Source organism: Ceratotherium simum, chromosome 40, assembly GCF_057802395.1.
Source record: "Ceratotherium simum simum isolate JZ-2026a chromosome 40, ASM5780239v1, whole genome shotgun sequence".
In the NCBI taxonomy this organism is placed as follows: Eukaryota; Metazoa; Chordata; class Mammalia; order Perissodactyla; family Rhinocerotidae; genus Ceratotherium; species Ceratotherium simum.
In genome coordinates, this window is record NC_141939.1 from 9,229,765 (window position 1) to 9,240,398 (window position 10,634).

Genomic DNA, 10,634 nt, shown 5'->3' on the forward strand with positions numbered 1-10,634 from the left:
TGGCTGTTTCAAATACACTTGCTGTGCTCACTCATTGGCTGAGAGCAGCCCAAGGGAAATATGGCCTGATGTGAACCCCAAGATAGATCCGAAGATGCAGCGGCTGGAGGTTGTCAACGAGTGACGTTCCCTACAGCAGGTTCCCTTGAAAAGATATCTGAGCACAGCACCTTCATAACCACCACGTATCTCAAATATGAAAATATTTAAAAGATAAGGAACTGCCATAAAAATGAAAAATGGTACCTACCCTTCCTCTCTGATACTCAACATCAATATAATGCTTTTTCCATAACACAAAACAGCCACAACAAATTGTTTCTATCAAACAATGTTACTAGTTCTTATATGATCCAATTTCATCCTTTAATTGAACTTGCATGAAAATTGATAAGTCAGGAGAGCCAAGGTCATGAGAACAGGAAAAAAAAAAAAAATATATATATATATATATATATATATATATATGAAAGTATAGCAATAGCCAGTGCAAAATATTTGCATTGAGTCTAACAGAGATAAGAGCCAATCCCACTTCTATCCTTGATTCCTGGATCCATTCCACGTGTTCAGGTTACAATAAACACAGAATCACATATTGACGATCAGTTCAGCCTATACATATCATCTCCTCTTAAGACTGTAACACAAATTCATAAGGTGGTTTCTTCCAGCTGGCTCCATAACTGAGGCTTCAATTGACTATTTCACTATCCTACTTCTGGGTGGTAGGGTATATAGTGAACTTAGTGAATTCTGTTGGCTTGAGCATATTGTATCACTGCTTTTGCTATAAAATATGTTTCTTTGTCAGTGGCGATTTTTGTGAAATATTATGATGATAAATAAGTAAATATCATGACTATAAATAAATGGTATTGCTGCCAGAAGGATGTAAAGCAAGGCAAGCAAATTCATATCCAGAATAAGTGCCTAGAGAATGGCAGAAGGAGAAGCTCCATAAATCTTCTTTCTGAAATCCCTTTCAGAAAAGCAATGAAAATACTGGAAAAATCACCGAAAGCAACTTCAGAAATCTGGAAATTAACCCAAGGCTTATAACAATCTGAAGATTGTTTATTCAAGAAGAACCACTGAACCTCCATAAAAACGGCAGATTTTGCAGTTAGTATGGCCTATTCTCATTCTCAAAAAGCTCCATTACCAGAATATTGTGATTGTCTGATATCTCCCTGGAAAAGTCCAATTCACAGGGCTTGTCTTTTTTGACCTGACTCAGAGCTTGCTCAGTGAGGCAAGCTCTACCCTCGGTGTGTTTGTAAAAATCAATCAGCAGCAACTGTTGAATATCGCAGCTGCCCAAGGCTATGTGATACCAGTTACAGCAAACAAGAACTAGCCAAAAATTTAAAAGGAGGGTCTGGGAAATGAGATATCCATAGGGGCTTTAAAAAGCTGTGATATATTCTTGAGGATTTAGAAGACTCACATATGCGCAGAATAGAACTGAGAGGGCCCTAGTCACCTCTGGCTGACTTTAAATTTCTGCACAAGCAGGAAATAAAAGCTAATGAAGACTCATAAACTGTTTGAGCATTGAAGGAATGAGTCAACAAACACACAAATCCACTGGAAGACTTACCGGATTAAGGCATTTAAGGAAACTTCTGACCAATCACCATAAAGCTAATAGAGCTTATATACAATGAAATTTATTATAAGGAATTGGCTAATGTGATTATGGAGGCTGAGAAGCCCCACAATTTGCCATCTGCGTACTGGAGACCCAAGAAAGCCAGTGGTGTATTTCCAGTCTGAGTCCAAAAGCCTGAGAACCAGGAGTGCTGAAGTTGTAAGTCCCAGTCCAAGGGCAGGAAGGATGGATGTCTCAGCACAAGTGCTTAGACATAAAGGGAGAGAGAATTCAACATTTCTCCCCATTTTGTTCTATTTAGGCCATAAATGGATTGCATCATGCCCACCCACACTGGAGAGGGCAATCCTTACTTGATCCACAAATTCAAATATTAATCTCTTCCAGAAACACCCTCACAGACATACCCAGAAATGATGTTTAGACAGATATCCAGGCATCCTGTGGTCCAGTCAAGATGATACATAAAATTAATCATCATACTTCTGGCCTCAGAAACTGCAAAATAAATTTATGTTGCTTTAAGCCACTATATTTGTGGTAATATATTCTCTGCAGTTGAAAACCAACACACTATACGTACCAATTCTATTTGATGGTTGGGTGCTGTTTGGCTTGGCGGTTCAGATAAAACTGAGTTTATGATGGGCAATTCAGACAGCATGGGCACCTTGTGTCCCATAAGCAAGCACTCTCAAAAGAAACACAGTCACTTACTTAAAAGTTATTTGCACGGCTTAACTCCAAACCCATAGGAGTTTTTGCTGTGATTTTTCTACTGGGACTTGCCACAGGCTTTAAAGGGCTTCTGATCTTTCATAATACTTTCAGCATCATTGAATCCGTGATAACATAATGGTTGTTTTATAGCCTTAATTATCTGGAGAGTCTTCTGTTTCTCTGGACCTCACTTAGATTTGTGACTCACTAGGTAAATACATCAATGTATCAGAGAAGCACTTACAAATAGAGCATATATTGCCTCCGACATCCAGGGCGAATATGGCAATCAAGCCCTGGTCTGACTGTAATAGTTGCAGAGTCGCATCTCCAATTAAATGCTCAACCCTACCAGGTTACTTATGCTAAAAAAGGACAAGTGTAGAAATCTGAAAGCTGAGATGGCAATACCTAGGTATTGAAAATGAATCTGAGAACTTTGAAACCGTGAAGCCTCCTCTGACCGTCCCATAACAGCAGAGGCAAACCCTGTCTTCTCATTAGATGGAATCATCTTTCCCCTAAATAAAACTAGTTCAATAACTTTACCTGTGATAGCTGTTTCTCAAGGGGATAATAATTCTCTGCCAGACATACTCCATCTCCCCTCAATACCTCTAGGACCATAATTAGATTTAGATACCAGCACAGCCCAGAGAGAAAAATACAAGGCCACGTTTGAGAGGAAATAGCCTACATGGATTTTCAGGGCTTTGCTAATTTGTTTTAAAAGGAATCTGGAGACCATGATTAGGAGTGAATTCTAAGAGTATTTATCAAGAAGGATAAAATATGACTAACTCTGGACAAATTATTGATATGAACACATTCACCTAGGACTGTGGGTGCTGTAGGAGAGTGCTGTACAGCCCTCAGTATCTGTATTCCTCTACACTGCCAAGCCCAGCCCAGCAGTCAGATACCTGGGGAAGTAAATATCCAAATCTCACCCTCCTCTACCTCCTGTCTACTATTAGTGCCTCCAACTGGCTGAACACAATCAGAAACCAGAGGGCAAGGGATCCCACTGACACAGTCCGTAATGGTCATTTATCCAGGGCAATGAGAAAGGTAAAGAAAGGTAGAGAGTATATTTAGAAGTTGTAATGCAGAAGGAGAGGGAAGGAGTCACCATTCTGGTGGGAGTAATTGACTGATTATTAAGGCACTGTAGGGCTGATCTTACACATGGAGGCAGGGAAGAATATGTTTGGATCCCAGGTGATCCACTGGGGCTTCTCTTGGTGCTTCTCTTACCAACGTTTGTGGTAAATGAACAAGTGCAGTAGCCACAGCCTTAGAAGAGCATGGTGAGCAATGGCTGAAAGCCATCGGGGATATGAGTCTGAACCACCTCATCAGAAAAGCCACCTGGATGAGCAGAAGTGATAGATGGACAATAAGAGGAATCTAGAATGACTAATACAGGAGGGAGATGAGGGATACTAGTTACAGCCCCCAGGTCAGCTGCAGGGGTGAGGGCCATAGTTCATCCCACTAACCTTCCTCTTAAGATTCCCTCAGAATCTTGGAGTAGCTGTTCCCAGATAGGGTCAACTTCTTATACAAGGGAAGTGTGTCCCAGTGGTGGAAGGGGTGGACTATATTGGAGCCTATAGTAAACCATCCAGATTCCCCTTCAGCATTTCAGTACTCATTGGCCCATCTTTCAGGATTGCTGCCTGTTGAAGGCTGAGTCCTTGCCCTCAGAGGAAGAAAGCTGTCTTCTCAAAGTTTTCTCCCCCTCCCTGGGGCTGACTGGATCCCATGACTCATTCATAGGCAGACAAAAAGGCCCATCCCTCTTGCTTAATTCAGAACATTTCTGAATTGTTTGGCTTTCCAACACCCCGTGAAATTGGCTGAGGCGTTGTTGTGACTACATTGTAGTTCAACCTCTCTCTGTGCCCCAAATTTCCTCACAGATGCTGCTCCTGACACCACCCTCTAATAAATTTTCTGCACACAAATCATTGCCTTAGAGACTGTTTCCTGGAGAACCTGACCTAAGAAAATGGATCTGGGAAAGTAACAGTGGATTATTAGAGGCCTAATCATATTGTGTCTTAAATCGCAGCTGCTGTTCCAGATTTGGTAAATTTAGTGGAAGAAATTAACATAACCTTTGGTATTTGGTAAGCAGCTATCTAATCAGAAAATGCTTCTCCCCTCTATTCCAATAAGCAGGGAACACCAACAGCAATGTTTGTTTGTTTTTTTACTTGGAAGGGATAGTACTATACCTTCACCATTTTGTTATAGGTTATAACAAGTTCAATTCTAGTCCATAAATTAGACTATAAGACTCTGATTATTTTATCATCCCACAGAACATTGTGGTTCATTACCTTGATGACATGCTGATAAGGCTAGGTGACCAGGAAATAGTAAGGAGCGCTGATGTCTTGTGAAAATATACATATGCAAGAGAACTGGTGATTCATCCAATGAAAATTTAAGGGTCATCCAAGTCAGTGAGGTTTCTGGAGATCACTAGCCTGAGGCAGGTCATTTTTTCTTGTATTTATCAGAGTTATGTCAAGAAATCATGAAATCCTCAAATATTGGTAATTAAGGATTGTTTAATGAAGAATCTGTTTAAAAGGTGAAGGCAAAGTTAGGAATATCAGCAAGGGATGGTGAAATACCCTTGGGACAGCAAAGGTGGGAAGCCTTTTCCACCCCTAGACTGAAGGAACCTAGGGGTGCAGGGTCCACACCACCTGCTCGTGCGGTTCACTTGTGCTCTCTGGCCCTCTCATGCCTGATCCCAGATATACCAATTGGATATTTTTGATTGTTGCTTGGCCCACCTAGACTTCTGATTCAATGGGAGTCTGACAGAACTCAGCTCATGTTAGCCGGTTAGCATCGTTAGCTCATGTTAGCTGGTTTGGCAGCATAGTCACTTGATGTCCCACAGTCAGATGCTATAAGACCCAAGTAGCATGTCAAAATTTTAAAAAGCCATTTTTAAAATGATGTATAATTTTCTGCTGCAGATGGCATGGCCTTGCTCCAAAATTCTAGGCATCAATTTAGTGATTCTTCTATATGATCTTGCCATAAACTCCATATAGCCTCTCTTACTGCAAGAGATCTCTCTAATGCCGTAGGGTTTACTATGTCATATGGCTCAAGTAGCAGGGCTGCCTGCACCACTGCCTGGCGCTGTTGCAGAGTCCGTTTCTGATCTGAGTCCCATTCAAAGCTGGCAGCCTTTTGTGTTACTAGACAACTGGATCAGGGGAACATTCCCAGGTGTGGAATATGCTGCCTCTAGAACCCAAAGAGGTCTATAAGGCCTTGTGCTTGCTTCTTAGTGATGAGACATGCAAGACACATTTTGTCCTTTACGTTGGAAGGGGTTGTCTTGGTGCCCCAGATACTTGGGACATAAAACCTTCACTGATGTGGCAGGTCCCCGAATCTTCACCCTGTTTGTCTCCCAACTTCTGCAGTGAATACATCTTATCAAGGCCTCTAAAACACATGCCACTCTTTGCTTATCCAGGCCAGTTAGCATGATGTCATTATGATGTTATATATAAAGTTCATAAGGCCCAGTTATCTGCAGAATATACTATGACAGAAGGATAGAGTTAACACAGCCCTGGGGCAAGATCATGCAGGTTTGCTGTTCTCCATTTCATGAGAATGCAATCTGTTTCTGGCTCTCCTTCCAGATAGGGATGAAAAGAAATGCATTCAACAATGAATAGCTGCATACATTATACCATGTTCTCAGCTCTAGCAGATAATAGCACATAGAGAGAGCAGTTGCATTTGGGACAACTGTATGTTTAAATTTGCAGTGCTCCACCATTGACCTCTAGTATCCATATGCTTTTTGTAGGAACCAGATTGGTAAATTAAATGGGACTACACCCACCATATCACTTAAGTCTTTAAGGGTGGAACTAATCTCTGCCATTTGCCAAAGGATACAATATTGCCTTTTTTTATTTTTGTTTTTGGGGGTTTTCTTTTAAGTAAAACATTTATTAAGTGCCTACTGCGTGCTTTAACATTGGATGAGATTTAAGTTTGTTAAGGACAAAGTTAGAACAGTAATTACATAATGTCCCATCTCAAACATGATAGCAATTTCAAAAATATCACATCAAGGTAGCTTTTAAAAATTTTCTAATGTGTTTTTTATCATAATTTTTTTTCTTTTTTTCCTAGTTCTATTGAGATATAATTGACATATAATATTGTATTTGTCCAAGGTGTACAGCATAATGATTTCATATATATATATTGCAAAATGATTATCACAATAAGTTTAGTTAATATGCATCACCTCACATAGTTACAAATTTGTATTTCTTGTGATGAGAACTTTTAAGATCTACTCTCTTAGCAACCTTTAAATATACACACAGTGTTGGTAACTATAGCCACCATGCTGTACGTTAAATATCCAGACCTCATTTATCTTATAACTGGAAGTTTTTACCTTGTGACCACATTTACCCATTTTCCCCACCCTCACCTCCCATCTGTCAACCATCAGTCACAACCATCAATCTGTTCTCTGTATCTACGAGTTTAGTTTTTTTAGATTCCACACGTAAGTGAGATCTACAGTATTTGTATTCCTCTATCTGACTTGTTTCATTTAGCATAATGCCCTCAAGGTCCACTCATGTTGTGGCAAATGACAGGATCCTTTTTTTTTATGGCTGAGTGATATTCTATTTTCTTTATCCATTCATCCATTGATGCACATTTAGGTTGTTGCCATGTCTTGACTATTGTAAATAATGCCGCAATGAGCATGAGAGTGCGGATATCTTTTCAAGATAGTGATTTCATTTCCTTTGTATATTTACCTAGAAGTGGAATTGTGGGATCATATGGTAGTTCTATTTTTAATTTTTTAAGGAATCTCCATACTGTTTTCCACGGTTGCTGCACCAATTTACACTCCCAGCAACAGTGCACAAGGGTTCCCTTTTCTCTACATCCTCGCCAGCACTTATTATCTGGTATTTTTTGTAATAGCCATTCTAACAAGCGTGAGGTGACATCTCATTGTGATTTTGATTTGCATGTCCCTGATGATTAGTGATGTTGAGCACTTTCTTCATGTACCTGTTGGCCATTTGTTTTTTTTTTTTTTTTTAAAGATTTATTTATTTATTTTCCCCCCAAAGCCCCAGTAGATAGTTGTATGTCATAGTTGCACAGCCTTCTAGTTGCCGTATGTGGGATGCAGCCTCAGCGTGGCCGGAGAAGCGGTGCGCCACTGTGCGCCCGGGATCCGAACCCGGGCCGCCAGCATCAGAGAGCACGCACTTAACCGCTAAGCCACAGGGCCGGCCCTGGCCATTTGTATGTCTTCTTCAGAGAAATGTCTACTCAGTTCCTCAGCCCATTTTTCAATTGGATTGTTTGTTTTTTGCTATTAAGTCCTTTATATAATTTGGATATTAACCTCTTATTAGATATATGATTTACAAATATTTTCTCCCATTCTGTAAGTTGCCCTTTCATTTTATTGATGGTTTCTCTGGCTGTGCAGAAGTTTTTTAGACTGATGCAGTCCCACTTGTTTATTTTTGGGATTTTCGCCGTTTTTATTTTTGGTATCAAACCCAAAAAATCATTGCCAAGATCAATATCAAGGAGCTTACCCCCTATGTTTTCTTCAAGGAGTCTTATGGTTTCAGTTCTTACGTTCAAGTCCTTAATCAAATTTGAGTTGATTTCTGTGTATAGTGTAAGATAGGGATCCAGTTTCATTCTTTTGCATGTGGCTGTCCAGTTTTCCCAACACCATTTATTGAAGAGACTATCCTTTCCCCACTGTATATTCTTGGATCCTTTGTCATACATTAATTGACCGATTATTCATGGGTTTATTTCTGGGTTCTGTATTTTGTTCCATTGATCTACTTCTCTGTTTTTATGCCAGTACTATAGCTTTATAATATACCTTGAAATCAGGAAGTGTGATACCTCCAGATTTGTTCTTCTTTCTCAAGATTACTTTGACTATTCAGGGTCTTCTGAGGTTCTATACAAATTTTAGGATTGTTTGTTCAATTTCCGTGAAAAATATCATTGGAATTTTGATAGAGATTGCATTGACTCTGTAGATTGCTTTGAGTAGTATGGATATTTTAACAATATTAATTCTTCCAATCCATGAGCACGGAATGTCTTTCCATTTATTTGTGTCATCTTTAATTTTTTCATCAATGTCTTAAGGATTTCAGTGTACAGATCTTTCACCTCCTTGATTGAATTTATTCCTAGGTATTTTATTCTTTTTGATGCAATTGTAAATGGGACTTTTTTTCTTAATTTCTTTTTCTGATAGTTCATTGTTAGAGGATGGAAACATGTCTCATTTTTGTACATTGATTTTGTATTCTGCAACTTTCCTGAATTGTCTTATTAGTTCTAACGGTTTTATTTGTGGAATCTTCAGGGTTTTCTGTATATAATATCATATCATCTGCAAATAGTGACAGTTTTACTTCTTCCTTTCCAATTTGAACGCCTTTTATTTCTTTTTCTTGCTAACAGCTCTGGCTAGGACCTCCAATACTATGTTGAATATAAGTGTCAATTGTGGGCATTCTTGTCTTGTTTTTGATCTTAGAGGAAATGCTTTCAGCTTTTCACTGTTGATTATGATGTTATCTGTGGGATTTTCATATATGGCCTTTATTATGTTGAGGTAAATTCTCTCTATACCCAGTTTATAGAGAGTTTTTTTTTATCATGAATGGATGTTCAATATTGTGAAATACTTCTTATGCTTCTATTGAGGTGATTATATGATTTTTGTCCTTTATTTTGTTAGTGTGGTGTATTGCATTCATTTATTTGCAGATATTGAACCATCCTTGCATCCCTGGAATAAATCCTACTTGGTCATGATGTATGAACCTTTTTATATATTGTTGAATTCAGTTTGCTAATATTTTGTTCAGGATTTTTGCATCTATGTTCATCAGGGATATTGTAGGACAACCCAGAAGAAATGGATAAATTCCTAGAAACACAACCTACCCAGACTGAAACATGAAGAAATAGAAAATCTGAACAGACTAATTACTAGTAAGCAGATTGAATCAGTAACAAAAAACCTCCCAAGAAACAAAAGTCTAGAACCAGATGTCTTTACCAGTGAATTCTACCAAATATTTAAAGAAGAATTAATACCAATCTTTCTCAAACTCTTCCAAAAAGTAAAAAAGGAGGGAACACTTCCAAACTCATTTTACAAGGCATTACTCTGATACTAAAACCAGACAAGGATGCCAAATGAAAAGAAAATTACAATATTATTTTTAATTTAATATCTTGGCCAATGGGCAGATGTTTTACAGGCTTCAGTTTGGCTTTTGTAACTATGCTAGCTCTTACCCCCATGGGTCAAGGAAAAATGTGGGGTTCTGCCAACCTCCAAACATGTCCACTTCAATCATACATTTGGAGACTAGAGAAATGACTACTAGTCTGTGTGGCTTTTGGAGCCAGTGGACCCACAGTCAGCTGGAGCTGGGTTAGGAATCAACTTATTACCTTGCTCCTGTATATACCCACTTTAAGAGGTGGGTCATGACGATCTTTCAGATCTCTGAAAATTAGTGTCAAATCAGACCCTGTGTCCAACAGTCCTTGAAATGTCTGTGTACTCCACTTTTCCCAGTGGATTGTTCCCTGAGTGAATGAATATAGGTTCCTTTAGGGAAGGACTAGGAAATCACCCCATATATACTTGCTTTAGTGTTAAAAAGTCATTACTTTGGGAGATCTGGCCTCTCTTTTAGTCCGTAGGTTCTGGTTCTGAAATCTGGCTTAGTTCTCAAACTGGCAAGGAATTGTCATGTTTACTTGGGTAGTGTGGTAGACAGAGTAATGGCCCCCAAAGATGTCTACATTCTAATCCCCAAAAACTTGTGAATATATTACCTTACATGTCAAAAGAGACTTTGCAGATATGATCAAGTTAAGAATCTTGATATGGGGAAATTATCCTGGATTATTCAAGTTGCCCTAATGTAATCACAAAGGTCGTTATAGAGGGAAGCAAGAGGGTAACAGTCAGAGAAAGAGATGAGACGATGGAAAGAGGGTCAAGTCAGAGAGCGATTTGAAGATGCTATGCTGCTAGCTTTGAAGATGAAAGAAGGGGCCATGAACCAAAGAATGCAGGTGGCCTCTAGAGGCTAGAAAAGGCAAGGAAACAATTCTCCCTTAGAGCCTCCAGAGAGAACCAGCATTGCTGACACCTTGATTTTGACCCGACGAAATTCATTTCAGACTTCTGACTTCT